The sequence below is a fragment of the Equus przewalskii genome, chromosome 3 (assembly GCF_037783145.1).
Source record: "Equus przewalskii isolate Varuska chromosome 3, EquPr2, whole genome shotgun sequence".
Taxonomy (NCBI): domain Eukaryota; kingdom Metazoa; phylum Chordata; class Mammalia; order Perissodactyla; family Equidae; genus Equus; species Equus przewalskii.
In genome coordinates, this window is record NC_091833.1 from 85,051,999 (window position 1) to 85,066,964 (window position 14,966).

Here is a 14,966-nt window from a genome sequence, read left to right on the forward strand (position 1 = left end):
TAATCATCAGGGAAATGCAAATCAAAACTACACTAAGATATCACCTTACACCTGTTAGATTGGCAAAAACATCCAAAACCAAGAGCGACAAATGTTGGAGAGGTTGTGGAGAAAAAGGAACCCTCATACACTGTTGGTGGGAATGCAAACTGGTACAGCCACTATGGAAAACAGTATGGAGATTTCTCAAAAAGTTAAAAATTGAAATACCCTATGACCCAGCCATCCCATTACTAGGTATCTATCCTAAGAACCTGAAATCAGAAATCCCAAGAGTCCCTTGCACCCCTATGTTCATCGCAGCATTATTTACAATAGCCAAGACATGGAACCAACCTACATGCCCAGAAACTGATGATTGGATAAAGAAGATGTGGTATATATACACAATGGAATACTACTCAGCCATAAAAAAAGACAAAATTGGCCCATTCACAGCAACGTGGATGGACCTCGAGAGTATTATGTTAAGCGAAATAAGCCAGTCAGAGAAAGATGAACTCTATATGACTCCACTCATAGGTGGAAGTTAGTATATTGACAAGGAGATCTGATCGGTGGTTACCAGGGAAAAGGGGGGGTGGGGGGAGGGCACAAAGGGGGAAGTGGTGTACCCACAACATGACTAACAAAAATGTACAACTGAAATCTCACAAGGTTGTAATCTATCATAACATTAATAAAAAAAATAATAAATAAATAAAATAAATTAAAAAAAATAAAATAAAATAAAAAAATAAAATTAAGCTTATAGTCATTTATACAGCTAATAGTTACTGAGCACTTCCAATGTACCAGGGATTGCATTAAGCACTGAAACACTGTGGTGGAAGGCATGATTCCCACCATCAGTCTCTCACAGATGAGAATGAAACAGTTATGTACCCCAAGAATTGCATCACATTATGGTGGAGTGCTATAACAAAAGTTTGGGGACAGAAAAGAGAGATGCAAGACTCAGATGGCCGTGTCTGGGAAGGCTTGGGATGATAGAACTTGAACTGAATCTTGAAAGACTAATTGGAATTTTCTAGATGAGGAGAGAAGGATATTTACCAGCAGGTGGAACTGGATTTGCAAAGATACCATTGCAATACAGATGCAAGCAGTCAATTACAGCAGGCTCAAAGAAGGATCCATGCAGGGGAAAAGCAGCAGATGGGAAGGGAGGGACTCTTGGGCTGTGCTGAAAAGTCTAACCCCAAAGGAGGTAGAAAGACTTCGGGTGACTTTAGGCAGTGAAGTAAAATATCATTCTGGCAGCTTAGGATAGGATGAATTGGAACAAAGAGAGCCTGGTGGTAGAAAGAAAACAATTCTGGCAAAAAGTTATGTCAGTGGCAATAGGTATAAACCATGAAATATCAAAAGATAATCTGAAGGATGTGTGGATCAACTGAATGTAAGGGTAATACCACCATGGAAGCTCGTGGATAACTCGTGTTTCTGACAACCAACTGTGATGAATAATTATGACATCTTTATGATACATAATAAAAAAAAAGAGTTGGGTTTTGTGTGTAGGGGAAGAAGACCATAACAAACATACTTTTTACAGTGTTGAGTCTGAGGTGCTCATGATTTAGTCAAGTAAAGCTGTCCAACAGATCAGAGGTTCCCTGGTAAAAGATTCCAGGTTTCACATACCAGCAAAATTTCCAAATATATGTGAGGAACCAATTTAGGACTGCCAACTTTTTATTTGGCTAAGTCAGCGTATGTTAAAAAAAAAAAAGAAAGAAAGAAAGAAACATAAAACCATCACCTACTAATATCAACATTTCATTTTTATAAAAGGATATTTCAATACCAAAGATTAAGAAGTAAATCTGAATGTAAAAGACAGTTTATTAAATTAAGTAAACCTGCCCTCATTTAAAAACTCGACTAGAATGTCCTTATTTTTTTTCGATTCCTCTTGTACCAACATAATCCTCATCACTGACTTACAATAGGCCACAGATTGGCATTTGAAACCACTGAAATAGATTGTTGCATATAGAAATTCGGAGCCTAATGCAGAAGCTTTAGCTGAAGATCTCAAATCATAAGCATATTATTTGAAGTTGACAAAATGGATAATCATAAGTACTGTTTATTCAGCACCTTTTATGTGCCAAGCACTGTGATAAGGGCTTTGCATAATTTCTCATTTCAAAATCTCAACAATTTTGGGCAGTAAGAGAGGGTAGTTTATTTTTACAGATGAGGAAATATTGAGATGGGAAATATTAAGTTTCCCAAGATCACAAAGCAGGAAGTGGCAGAGCTAATATTCAAGGTTTCTCTAGCTCGAAGCTCTATTTAAGTGTGATGTTACACTGCCGCCCTGGAAAGAATACATAGAATGAGAAAGAGCCTCAGTGACAGAACTCTGAGGAATACTGACACTTAACATGATGCTCTAGAAGAGGAAAATAAATAGGGCCATGGAAAACAAAGGAGAGAAGAATTTCCAAAGAAATGAATGGTCAAAACTTCCAAATGTCACAGAGAAGGAAGGTAAATATAAATTAAATTGCAGAAAAATCTATATTTACACAAATCCAGGCAAAAATAAAAACTATACATTGCATCTACTTCTAAATAAAATCTGTTAGTAATACTTCTCAGTCCTGCTGACCCTTTCACATACTCAGCAGACATCAGTTACCAGGATCATGAGCTTATTCTAGAAACCACATACCTAACTCCTTTTGCAAGTCTGGAACCAAGCTGGATCTCTGTTGTAAGACCTTAAGCCTGAATCATCTGAGCAGTTGGATTAGCTAGCATTTGAATTCCTGACCTTGATTCTTAAATAGATCTTTCAGGATCAAATCAAACCACATTCAAACTTATACAATAATATCTCTGCTACAGGCTAAGTGCCTCTAACTAGAAACAATTTTTTTTAACGAAATTTGTAATTTAGGAACTCTGGATATAGAGTTTTATGTTTGCTACAATCTTATAACTTATGTTACAACATTTCAATTATAAAAGCTGCTTCTAATGGGGGCAAAGATTTGAAACACAATTTCAACAAACTATCACCAGGAAGCATTGGTACATTGATATCATGGTTTGAATAATTAAGCCAATGCTTTGTAGTAGAATCAGTTCTAACAGATTTCCAATCATAAATTCTCCACTCCTTATGTGCCAGTCATGAATTATTGCCTTTCAGCTCCAAATTCTTCCTGTTTGCCTGCTCTGTAAAAAGGGATCCGGGCCCTTTAAATATTTTCCACTGTCAACTGTACAACATCAAACGTCATCAGTGGAGGTTGCTGAAGAGACACTGCAGGAGGAAAGAGTTTTGGTTCTGATGTGCTCACTTGGCAGTCTCCTGTTGGGCATGCCCAGTGTCCAGTTCCTACAGCACAGGCAGCATCCAGCACCAGGCTCCTGCAGTGTGCACAGCTTCTCAAGAGCCAGGCTCCAGCAGCACCTAGTAGCCAGCAGGACAGTGGCTGTCACCTCCTTTGGGCAGCTGTGTAGCATTGCTTCAGGTGAGATATCTCCTCATGAACAACTTTCCCTAGAGCCCTAGAGGGCAGATATCTGGGAAGTTCCTGACAGCAGATTTCCAGCAAATTCCCCCAGGGTAGCATGACAGCGACTTTCTCTGACATCAAGTGAGGGCTGTGCCTTCTCCAGCAGGTTCTTGATCTTAGACTTGGAGGAGAGGGGTGGAGTGGGGGCTCTGCCTTGGAGGTTCCATCTCAGCTCCATGGGGAGTGACTGCTCCTTAGATCTGTTATGCTTAGAGTTCTCTTCACTTCTTAATAGTGAAACCCTCATTGCTCCAATCTCCTATTATAGTTAATGATTCTTTATATTAAACTTTCCCTGTTCCAGTTACTGTGTGATTTTTCTCTCCTGATAATGACCCAGACTGATAACCTCGATTTACATCTGATTTTATTTTAAAAAACTAAACTAATAAACTAAACTTAAATAACAATAACTCTATGCATTTCAAAGATAATAACATCACAACTCTTAAAGAAATAATGATTCAAATGATGCCTTTCCCACTAAATCTTGACTTCGCCTACTCACCATCTTTCTCAAGTTGAAGCCAAACAGCCTTTCTGGTGCATTTCCCTTAACCGTTACATTGTCTCAACATTAAAGGGGGAGAAAGAAAGACAACTGGAAGAATTTTATTGAGAACCTATCACATGCTAGAAGTCTATGTATCTCATCTTGTTTTAATCTTCACAACGACTCAAAGAGATAAGTGTTATTACCCCAATTTTATCTGTGAGGGAACTGAGACCAAGAGGGGTTAAACGACTCACCAACGATCATGCACCTAGTAAATGGCAGAGAGAGGATTCAAAGCCAGGAAGGCCCATTCTGCCCTCTGTACCTTTCACCACAGATGGCTTCCCAAGAAGGTTTTTTGTTTTTGTGTAACTGGCTCTCTTCCCTGTGACTCTGACACAGGAGGCTGCTCATTCAGACTAAACTGTTACTTTATGTTTTCCTCCTCCTTGCCCTCAGATGAGTTGCTTCTTTTCTTTGCACCCCTCGGAAGAAAAGGAAAGCAACCACCTAGTATTCAACTACCAGTGAGAGCAGGCGGAAAAAAAAAAAAGTTTTAATGTGTATTTCCCTTTAGTCAAAAAGAAATATTTTCTACAATATAAGAGAAGGTTATTTTTCTTTTTTTCCTTTTGTTTATTTTATTTTATTTATTTTGCTTTTTCTTTTTCCAATCAAAACAGGTTATTTAGGTGCAATCACATAATTAAACTTTAGCCCTGGAAGTAACAGTTTATATTACATTAAATTTAGTACATTTTCAAGCGCTGAAAGAATAAAACTGTCAACCCCAAATTCTATACCTAGGAAAAATATCCTTCAGGTATGAAGGGAAAATGAGACTTTCCCAGATGAAGGAAAATGAAGAGAATCCGTCCCCAAACCTACCCTTAAAGAATGCCTAAAGGAAATTCTCCAAACAGAAAGGAACAACTTCAGAAAGGAAGAAATAACAATGCAATAGGTTAAAAAAAAAAAGCGGCAGGGGGTGGGGGATAAATATAAGACTCTCCTTCTCCTCATGAGTTTTTTAATCATATTTGACAGTTGAAGCAAAAACTATAATACCATCTGATAGGGTACTTGACGTGTGTAGAGGCATTCAACAACCAAGTGGACAGAATGAGTCGGTCACCCAGCCTCTGTCTTCAGCTTCTCTGGTACTTGAATAGAATAGAATAGCCATGAACTAGAAGAGCCATGGTGGAAGAAATGGACCTTTGCATGGGCCCATCAGTATGGGGTGCCTCTCACCAATGCTAACCTAGCTATGGTCACTGCTGAATGTCTAACTTGCTGGCATTAGAGAACAATGGTGTGCTCCCACTATGGTCCTATCTTTCAGTGAGGACAACCAGACACATACCCAGGAAAGGGCAATGTTCCATCCTGTCTGTGCTTGACTCTGTATTCCAGGGATGGCTTTGCCTTTTCTGGCCATACTTCTCAGACTTCCCAGCCAGGATCACTACCAAGGGCTCATAGAATGTCTAATTTACCATCATAGATTCCTGCATACCATTACCATGATCCTATGTACCCACTGTACAGCAAAGAGGAAGCCACAGTGGTCACGTGACTACAGCATCCATTGCTCATATGATACATTGTGCCATCTAAGCTGCTGGCCCAATAGAAGGTTGAAATGGCGTCTTAAGTGTGCAGTTGAGATAGCAGCATGGGGACAACACCTTGAAAGAAGAGGATCCTATCCTTTAGGATGCAGTGTAGATCTTAATCCAACAGGCATTATATAGTGCTATGTCCATAACAGGTAGAATAAATGGGTCTGGCCAAGAAGCGATGAAGGTAGAATCAGTCCACTCATTATCACTCCCAGGAACCCACTTGAGGAAACATCCATACTGTCCCCACAATTTGAGGCTCTGTGGAATCCTCTCACCAAGGAAACAGCAAGAATCCCACTAATCTTAGAGTTAACGCTGCTGCCTGTTCACTTTGGGATCCTTATACCAGTAAGATCAGCAAGCAAATCAAAGGATTACTATACTAACAGTGATAATTGACCATGATGATCATGAGGAACTATAACTGCTGTGATAGCTTAGGAGCAGGGAGGAATATGCTGAGCACTCAGGTGAGTCATGTGACTTTCATTCCCAGTTGTAACTGTAAATGGGAAAGGACAGCAACCAGGACCTGACAAAGGCAGAGTGACCAAGGCTCACACCCTTCAGAATAAAGATGGGGCCTGGGTCACTCTCATGAGACAAACCACACAGATTGGCAGAAGTGCCAATCCATGGGAGAGGAATTTAGAATTGGTAGTGGAGGCAGGAGGTGAGGAATATTAGCTATAGCCTCAAGAGATACTGCCACAGCAGCAGCTGGATTTCATCCCAGTAACCCTCTTGTAAGGTTATTCAACCAGAATTCCGGAGAGACTGTGCCCGGATGTGTGTGTATCTGAGCTCAAAGGGTGCATTGTAGAGAATCTGCTGGTTCTCCACCTACATCATGTAAATGGAGGTTCAAGGCGGGGTTGCGGGGGGCAGGGAAGTGAGTCACAGTTTTCCCCAGCCACTGTGAGTATTGGTTGATAACACAGCTACTGCCGTCTCTGGAGACTTGCCTTCACACAAACAGGAGTAGCCTCACTGGAAGGCTAAGACCACCCACCCCTCCCAAGGGAAGACCACTGCCAATGACTGGCTCCCATGGGGTGGGAGTGAATTCGTTGTGCAATTTGTCCTACACAGCCTCCTGTGGGATCAAACAAGCTGGTCTCCAGCTGAGCCCACATTCTGGCTGAGCATTTTCTTCCTGTCCTGTCTTATTGTCCTCAGTTCCCTTCACCTGAAAGTGCTTTCCTGATAAACCACTTGAAGAAGAATTCCCACCCCACACTCTGCTTCTAGAAACTCAAGCTAAAACACTTGTGAATTTTAAAGCCTTGCTCTGCTAGACATGCTTTGTGAAACTTGATAGATTTCCTTCAAATCTGAAACTTGAAAGCAAACTGTTAAATTAAATCTATAATAACAGAAACTAAATATTGTAACTGTACGCATTTCATATTACTTGAGTTAGAAGATCAGAGTTTATGGTCAATGTAATAAAAATATTATTAATTCAAAAAAGGCACCAAGCTTTCTATTTATGCTTTGATGATGTCTTTCCAAAATACTCATTACTCTAAAGGCAGGAAACATGCAATCATAGAGAGCTTAACTTTCACAATAGTTGTTTTGTATGCCAAGCAAATTGCAACAGAGGCCACCTATAACTGAAAGAAAAGACTTTTGAAATAATTTTCACTCTGCCATAAAATTTATTCTGCTTATTATTAATCATTGGGTGATTTTCCACAAAAGTCTGATTTAAAAAAATATATTGCAAAACAAAGTCACAAATCAGCATTGTACTTTAGAGGGAAATATTTCTAGAAATGATGTATAACATCATGGATTCAAACAGCATTAAATTGAGGAAAAAACAAAAATAAAAACACCACAGGGAATTTAGTAATTGGTGATCACAACACTAGATATTCTGGTGGGTTCAACTTCTTCTCTAGGCAGGACACAGAGCAAGCATATTATCTTTTAACTCTGATTCTCCTAGGCTTTAAGATTAGAAATTTATAATCTAGGTGACCAAAGTAAAATTATGAAAAATGTGCAACTATCACTATTAAGAAAAGAATGTTATTAAAATTCATCTTTCATCTTCCATAGATCTAATATTTTTCAAAACTCATCCTCCATCAAAGGGAGCTTCCAATATTTTGACAAAGTATGATGATTAGCACTTAAATTACAGTACATCTTATCACATAGTTTTGGTACAGAACACTACGGTGCCCCGCATATTGAAGTAGTGATCTCTCTTCAAGTCCCTTAGCCTATTTTCCAAGTCCCTCCAAGCTTGGACCCTAACCTGCCTTTATAAGCTTATCTCTGTCTCTACATGTCCCCACAGACTAACAAAACTGGGCAATTCACTCTTCTTTGACAAATCCTTTATTTCTCCACATTTATTTCTTTATAGGACAATTTCATCATTAGGCTCTGGAGGAAACCTCTTGGGTTCAAGCTCCTCAGCATTATTTTGAAGCAAACCTCAAACATCAGTATCAATTTATCCATAAATACTTCATTGTATACCTTTAAATATAAAGGCCATTTTTTTCGAATGAAGTCATCACGTCATTCATTATCACACCTAAAATATTGACAATAATTCCTTAATATCATCAAATAAGCAGTGTTCAAATGTCTCTGATTGTCTTATACATTTGTACAAGATTGGCACAAGACTTGTACAAACTAAACACTAATTTTAATTTGAATCAGGATGCAAATAAGAATTACACATTGTAGTTGACTGTGTTTCTTAAATCTCTTAAGATTTTTCCACATCTGCTTTGTCCTCTTTGCAATTTATTTTTTTTTAATCAAATCATTTGTCCCAATAAAGTTTTCCATACCCTGAGTTTTAACGACTGCTTCCCCATGTGTCTTTTAATATGTTCTCTCTCCTGAATTTCCTAAGAGCTGGTAGTTAAATCTAGAGGCTTGATCAGTTTCAAGGTAACATTTTTGACAAGAATACTTTAGAGGTGAAGGTATATACTTTTCTGAAGAAGTATATATGTTTAGTAGTTTCTCTCTTCATGGTAGTAACAGCTATAAATGATCATTTCCTAGATTAACTATATCATTAACTCTTCACAAAATGGTGATATTCACATCTTATTATTCCTTCTTCATTTATTGACCATAATAATTTTCTAGAGAGAAACTTACCCTCATTAACTCTTTAACTACCCTAAGGTATAGTTCATATAGGAAAAGGAGATTAAATGCTTGATTCTTTCAATAGGAAGAGAATTTTTGAAGATGATTTCTCAGGGAAGACAATTGCCAATGAATTGTCACTAATGGAGAGGTTTGTTGTGCCCATTCTCACCTGAAAAATAGTTAAGAGGAGCCTTGGTGGTACTACTGGGAGACCTTAATATGTGAACATATGGTATGAGAAACCCAGTAGACTGGAATCTGACTCCCACCCAACAAATATAAACAGCCAGGGGCAAGGTGATTAGCTGTTGATGAATGAACCCGAGGACAGTGATCCACCTCCACTCCAGAGCTTGTCAGGTCAAAGGGTACATGAAGGATGCCAGTGCATCAGATATGGCACATACATGAATGAGAGAACCTGTGAAGGTGTACATTATGTACTCTCCAACAGGGATACACTGAGAAAGGCAACAGGACTTACATACATGGCCTGTTGCATTCCTCGTAACTGAAGAGTAAGTGATGAGCTAGAGGAAAATGCAGCACTTACCAGAAGAGAACTACAAGTGTGAAGCTCCTAAATATGTGAGGAAAACTTCCTGAGAGAAAAATTCATCTTTAAATACTTGCTGGACCCAGAAAGTACAAAGCCACATTAAGTCATTTCAAGTCTAATAAAAACTTCCTACGTCTAATGCTTAAACACAAATGGAGTTTACTGGAAGAATTTGTCTTGAGTAGAATCCAAGGAAGAGTTGAGCAATTAAATTGTGGGAAGGATAGGAATGCAGCTGGCCCTTAGGTGTGATTGGAAACAGGGGCCGGAATGCCATAGAATTTCTCACTCCATCTCTTGCCTCTGCTTACTGTTAAATGTATATTTCATTCTCCCCTATGTCTCTTGGGGCTGCTTCAATCCATAGATTGCCTCATCTCACAGGGCACCAGGAGTCATAAAGGTTTACCCATCACAGCTTCTCCCCCTTGGAGAGAGTATGCCATCACTCTCTTTGTCCCAAGTCTCCAAGTTCTAAGGATGGCACTTACTGGCCAGTTTGGTCAAGGATTGAGGTCAACTTGTAACATGGCCTCTTCAGAGGCACCATGTAGAGTGGCGGGAGGGAAACTGTGACAATTAAAAGACACAACTAATCCCATAGATGCTCACTACAGTATCCCAGCACAAGGACTGTGAGTACCAGTTCTGCCACATGACACCTATGCAACTAAGGGTAAATTGCTCAAGTACTCTGATACTAAACTTCCACATATATGAAATATGGACAACATGGTTCCTATTTTTCATTCAAGGTTTCTGTGAGAAACAATGGAATGAAGATCCTAATAACACTTTATAAACTAAAAGGCAAGATAAATATGAAAAGGAAGATCATGGCGGTGATGATATAAAACATCCCAACATCGAAAGAGATTTCTCTTTCTCTGTATACTTAATGGGCCATATAAATAGTACCGAATAGTGTACCATGGGATTGTTTCTTGCCAAATATTCCTCTGTCTCATACATAAATATCTTGTTTGTTTCCCCAACCATATAAAAGATGAAGTTGAGTTGTAGTCTAAGTAGGGATTGCAAACTGGTGACCTAAGGTGTGCTTACTCATCATGCTCTCTTTAGATCACACAATCAAACTACTTCCTATTGACTTACCTGTCTCCTCAAACCTGCCTGGCCACTGCAGCCATTTGAATTTGTGACCTCCAAACAAGAAAGAGCATGGACTAGAGAGAAGGAAAAACTGTTAGTTTAAATGCTGGTGTCAGTAACTTTTAAAGAATGTTCTTTGCTTAACAAAACAGATTGGTAGTTCACTATGGTTATGGATTTTCTTTTTGTCCTCCACGATATATATTTTTGTCTATACATCAAAGTGTTAACTGTGATTGTGGCTGGAAAATAGGATCTTTTTCCTACTGAAATACTAGGATTTTTTTTCCCAAAAGTTCTACTATTTTTTTAAGATCAAAAATTAAAAGGTATAGGGATTTATTGTTTAGGAAATGAATGAGTAAACTTGTCCAGACAACTAATGGTCTATGGCTTGGCCTATTGTCATCTCTGTATTGATTTCCCTGGTTCTCATCCTGCTCTGCCCTAGGCTATTAGAAAAGCTGCAGCTAAAACACATCCTCTGCTTTGACTGTTTATGACCAGTCACTTTATGCTTCAGCAAAATTCTTGCTGCCTTCCTTAATGGACTTCTGGGAATGGAAGAGCAACTTCAATAAAAGTACAGTGAATTAAGTGATGGGATCAAGCCATTAACAAAACCCTAAGCTTGTCCTAGATACCTAGCACCTATTACATCAGCATAGCCCCTTTAGCTTTTAATGTCTTCCCATGTATATTGTTTAATTTATTTAACAAATAGGTTTTTACATTTATCAAATACTTTTTCTGCATCAATTTAAAGTCATATTATTATATTTTTGTCTATTAATATCATGAATTCTCTTGATACATTTTCTTATGCTGAGTCCTCAATGCATTCTTGGGATAACCTTGATCTGAACAATAAATTATTGTTTAATGACCAAATGTTTGAGTAGCCAATATTTAATTTAGAATATTGAAATGTGCATTCACTAGTGAAATTGGCTTGTAATTTGCTTTTTATCATCTTTATCTGATATTAGAATCAAGACTGCGCTCATTTCATTTAAAAAGTTGATAGTGCTTCTTTTCTGGAAAAAAATTGTAGGATTAACTTTTACTTAAAAATTTAGCCGAAGTTTCCCGTGAAACAGACAGGAGGCTACAAAGTTTTGGTGGCAGGGAGGTCTTTTATGACCATTTTAATGTCTCCATTGTTTATTGAGCTACTCAATTTTTCTAACTTGGGAACTTTATATTTTTCCATATAGTTTATGACTTCTTATAGGTTATCAAGTATATTCTTATACAGTTGTTCATAATATTATTTTTTATTTAAAATCTGTTACATCTGCAGTTATTCTTCCTTTTGTTGCATGTTTCTGTTTTCATTTTTCTTGCTCAATATTGCTAGAGATTTTTAGTTTTGTTGATATTTATTTTTAATTATTTTATTAATTTCTCTTTTATTGATATTAATTCCTCCTTCCTTGTTTCTTTAAGTTGGTTTCTGTGGATTTGCTCTGTTACATTTTCAACTTCTTGACTTGAATGTTTAGTTTATTCATTTTCAAAATCTGTGTGTCCTGGTAAATTTATTTGAAATTATACATTTCCATCAAAGGACTACGTTAGCCATGTTTTACAAATAGTAACATGTGAGCCTTTATTTTTGGGTCCTAAAACTTCATAATTCCCTTCATGATCTCCTTTTTAACCCAAGGATTATCTGTAATATAACACCTGACACTTAGGATTATGTAAACTATATTTCTTTTCTTTTCTAAAATTTCTAGCATTAATCGATTATGGTGAGAGACCATAGCCCACATGATATTCATTCCTTGGAATATATTGAGGCTTCCTTTATGGTCTAATAAATTTTCCATGTGAGAGAGCATTTTGTAAATAATTTGTTTGATTATTTGTATTCTCAGTGGCTTCGTTGTTGAGTTGTGTGTGCGTGCATATGTGTGTGTGTGTGTGTGTGTATACAGTAGTTCCTCCTTACTCATGATTTCCCTTTCTACAGTTTCAGTTACTCGCAGTCAACGGAGGTCCAAAATATTAAATGGAAAACTCCAGAAATAAACAATTCATAAACTTTAAATTACATGCCCTTCCGAGTAGTGTGATGAAATTTCCCATCATCCCTCTCCACCCAGCCCAGGATGTGAATCATCCCTTTGTCTTGCATATCCAGATTGTATACACTACCCGCCTATTAGTCACTTAGTAGCCCTCTTGGCTATCAGATGACTGTCACGGTATCGCAGTGCCTGTGTTCAAGTAACCCTTATTTTACTTAATAATGGCCCCCAAACACACGAGTAGTGATGATGGCAATTCAGATATGCCAAAGAAAAGCCACAACATGCTTCCTTTAAGTTAAAAGGTGAAAATTCTCAACTCACTAAGGAAAGAAAAGAAAATCATATGCTCAGCTTGCTAAGATCTACAGTAAGAATAACCTTTTATCCATGAAATTGGGAAGAAAGAAGAAGAGATTCGTGCCAATTTTGCTGTGCACCCCAAATATGTGTGTACAGGAATAAACAGAGTATACAGAGAGTTCAGTACTATCTGTGGTTTCAGGCATCCGCTGGGGGTCTTGGGACATATCCCTGTGGATAAGGAAGGACCACAATATATCTTTTGGGAGACACAATTCAATCCAGAACACACAGCAGAAGGGACTTTGCAGATGTGATTAATTTAAGGATCTTGACATGGGAATATTGTCCCGGATTATCCAGGTGCCCAATGTAATCAGACACACACACACACACACACACACAGAGAAATACATGCAAACATACATCTACAAAATAGTTTAAGCTTTTTTATTAATTACTCAGTTCTTCTATGTCTCTAGTGTTTGTCTAATTTATCAGTTTCTGAGGGGAGCTTGTTAAAATCTCTTGGAACATATGGTGATATATCTATTTCTCTCTACCATTAGCCATTGTTGCTTTGTACACTTTGAGGCTATATTGTTAGAGCATATATGTAAATGCTGATTATACCTCCTTGCTCTGTTATTTTGTTTACCAGTATATGTCACCATCACCACTTCTCTGATATAATATTTTTTCACTTTGATGTATCTAGAGTCAGACATTAAGATTCCTACTCCAACTTTCTCTTGGTTCATAGTGGCCAGTATGAGTTTATACACTTTTATTTTCAAATTTCCTGTATCTTTTTGCCTGAATTGAATCTATACAATGTGCTCTTGATTTTTCACGGTTTATTTTTTTAAAATATCATCTAAATCTCCATCTTTTAATTGGTGAGATGACAAATTTATGTTTATTAATATTATTACATTAGAACTGTTTTTTCATATTTTCCAACCATTGTACTTTCCCCATGTATCATTTTTCTCCTTTCCTGCTTTCCATTAATTAGATCAAGTTTTCTTCTCTGATACATACATACAGCGTTGATGCTGAGAAGTCTGATGTCAATCAGATTTCTTTTCTATTGTAGTTGATCTGCTCTTTCTCTGTGGACTTTTAGAATTTCCTCTTTGTATTAATACAGTTAACTTTTGATACAATGTGTCTAAGTGTAGGGTTTTTCCATGTCTATCCTGCGTGGCAATCTCTGGGCCCTTTTAATCTGAAATCTTACATCTTTCTTTAATTCTGAGATACTGATTACAATTATTTTGCCCTCGCTGTTCCCCTTGCCCCTTCTAGGATACCCTGTTATCCAGATTTGGGGACTTCTACTTCTAGTTTCTGTGTTCTCCTCTTTCTTCATTATTTACTGCTCCTTCTGAAAGAGTTCCTGACTCCAGTCTTCCGGCTCACAAACTCATTCTTTGGCTCTAGTTATCCTGCTGTTTATTCTATCTAATTGGTTCTTTATGTCAACTCTTTTTCATATCTAATATTCCTACTTGGTTCTTTTTGTTTCTGTTGTGGTTAATTTGTGTTACTAACATACTCCTGTGGTAGGCTGAATATTGGCCCCACAAGATGTCCACATCCCAATCCCTGGAACCTGTGAGTGTAGAACCTTACATGGTGTATTAATATCCTAGGGCTGCCATAATAAAGTATCACAACCTGGGGGGCTTAAAACAACAGAGATGTATTCTGTCACAGTTCTGGAGGCTAAACATCTGAAATCAAGCTGTTGGCAGGGCCATGCTCCCACTGAAGGCTCCAGGGGAAAATCTGTTCCATGTCTTTCTCTTAGCTTCTGGCATTGCCAGTAATCCATGGCATCTCTTGGCTTCCATACACATCACTCCAGTCTCTACCTATGTCATCAAATGACATTCTCCCTGTGTGTCTGTGTCTGTGTTCATCCTTCTTCTTATAAGGAGACCAGACACTGGATTAGAGAAGACTCTAATCCAGTATGACCTCATCTTAACTTGATTACATCTGCAAAAATCCTATTTCCACGTAAAGTCACATTCACAGGTGCTAGAGGTTAGGACTTGAACCTATCTTTTTTGGGGACACGATTCATCCTGGTACACATAGCAAAAGAAACTTTGCAGATGTGACTAACTTAACGATCTTGACATGGGG

At 37.9% G+C, this 14,966-nt stretch overlaps 1 protein-coding gene and 1 long non-coding RNA gene across 3 annotated transcripts in view; one reads left to right on the plus strand and one right to left on the minus strand.

The window, feature by feature from the left end:
• Positions 1-5,535, minus strand: part of LOC139082319 (uncharacterized) — an 88,802-nt gene extending 83,267 nt beyond the window's left edge. The window contains exon 1 of one of the 2 annotated variants that reach the window (XR_011538210.1): positions 4,290-5,535. The gene's annotated coding sequence lies outside the window, so the exon portion shown is untranslated. The remainder of the gene's footprint in view (positions 1-4,289) is intronic. The other variant, XR_011538213.1, reaches the window with a different exon arrangement.
• LOC139082321 (uncharacterized) overlaps positions 3,267-14,966 on the plus strand; it is a 29,135-nt gene continuing 17,435 nt past the window's right edge. Inside the window, exon 1 of the long non-coding RNA XR_011538216.1 lies at positions 3,267-3,494. This is a non-coding gene — a long non-coding RNA (uncharacterized lncRNA). The remainder of the gene's footprint in view (positions 3,495-14,966) is intronic.